Here is a 1,442-nt window from a genome sequence, read left to right on the forward strand (position 1 = left end):
TTAATGTGATGCTCCCCCTATCAATGATATTCACATGAATTTATTATTTTCTCCCCTTTTTCGAAACATATGAACTAATCAATCATGTACAATGCTCCCCCTGTCATTATGCATGTTTAAACATCAAATCACAGATGCATAGTACATACATGGCAGAGTGTGTATCACTTTATATTATAGCAAATTGATACATGTTATATCAACAAGTCAGTTTAATCACTTATGATCTCATAACATATTCACAGTGGATTAATCACAGAGATATAAGATGAATAAACAATCAACAGATAGTAAGTCAAGGTTTAAAGATGTCAGATATCAAAAGTTTGGAATCTTCAAACCAAGTTACGAAAACCAATCGATTAGAGGTTCATCTTAATTGATTTCTTCTGCATAGTAATGTAGATTTTCCATCTTAGCTTAGTCAATAAACATTCTTCCTGCATAACCTTTCAGGCATAACTAGATCAAGCATTTTAGTATTAATGCAGTATAGTAATCAACATAGTTAAGTTATGAATAGGCAATGATTTAAATGTAATAGTGAAATCATCAAATTTCATACATACACACAGGTTAATCAATTTATCAATCAGCTTCACACAATCAACCACAGATATAATCATTCAAACTCAGATTGATTTAAACTGAAATAAACTTTCATTCATATAACTGATTACAACTGTGTGAGACTAAAAACAAAAGAAATGGAAAGTTAAACCATTCATCACAGAATAAACCATTACAAGATTGAAATCAAAACAAGGACAAGACAGACACAAACACCCTATTCTGATTCAGATGTCTTCATGGAATCTCCATCAAAGGACTCTTCATCAGAACCTTCAGATGATCTATTAACTCTTTTGCTGATGAAGACTGTCTATCTTCCCTTCAAGCCTTGTAATTCTTTCATTTGTATACCTGAACTGCTCAACAACAAATCGTTCAAAATTTGTTTCAGGAAAGAAGTTGGTGTGGTCTTCATTCAATGCAGGTGTACTTTTAGAACTTTTAACCAAATCTTCTTCATCCTTGAAACACCATCACATCATGGTCTTCACCAAGCCGATGGAAGTCAAGGTGTTTCTGTTTATCACATTCGAACAAATACAAGAGCATTTCTTTTCCCCATTTACATTCACGCTTTAGGGGGTCAAGATTTTGCTTATGAACACAACATATGGTAGATATTGTGCTTGATTAAGTCCAACTTCAATTATGTGGTCTTTTATCACTTCCACACAGTTGGTGGGGACATCATTTTTTATAGCATACAACAGAAAGACATCCTCAGTTGTCATTCTGTCTTGCAAGATTCTTCCGGGCAGAATCACCTATAGAAGAATGTGTGTGTTGCCACACACACACACACACACACACACACACACACACACACACACACACACACACACACACACACACACACACACACACACACA

This window comes from Vigna radiata, unplaced genomic scaffold (genome assembly GCF_000741045.1).
Source record: "Vigna radiata var. radiata cultivar VC1973A unplaced genomic scaffold, Vradiata_ver6 scaffold_165, whole genome shotgun sequence".
NCBI lineage: Eukaryota > Viridiplantae > Streptophyta > Magnoliopsida > Fabales > Fabaceae > Vigna > Vigna radiata.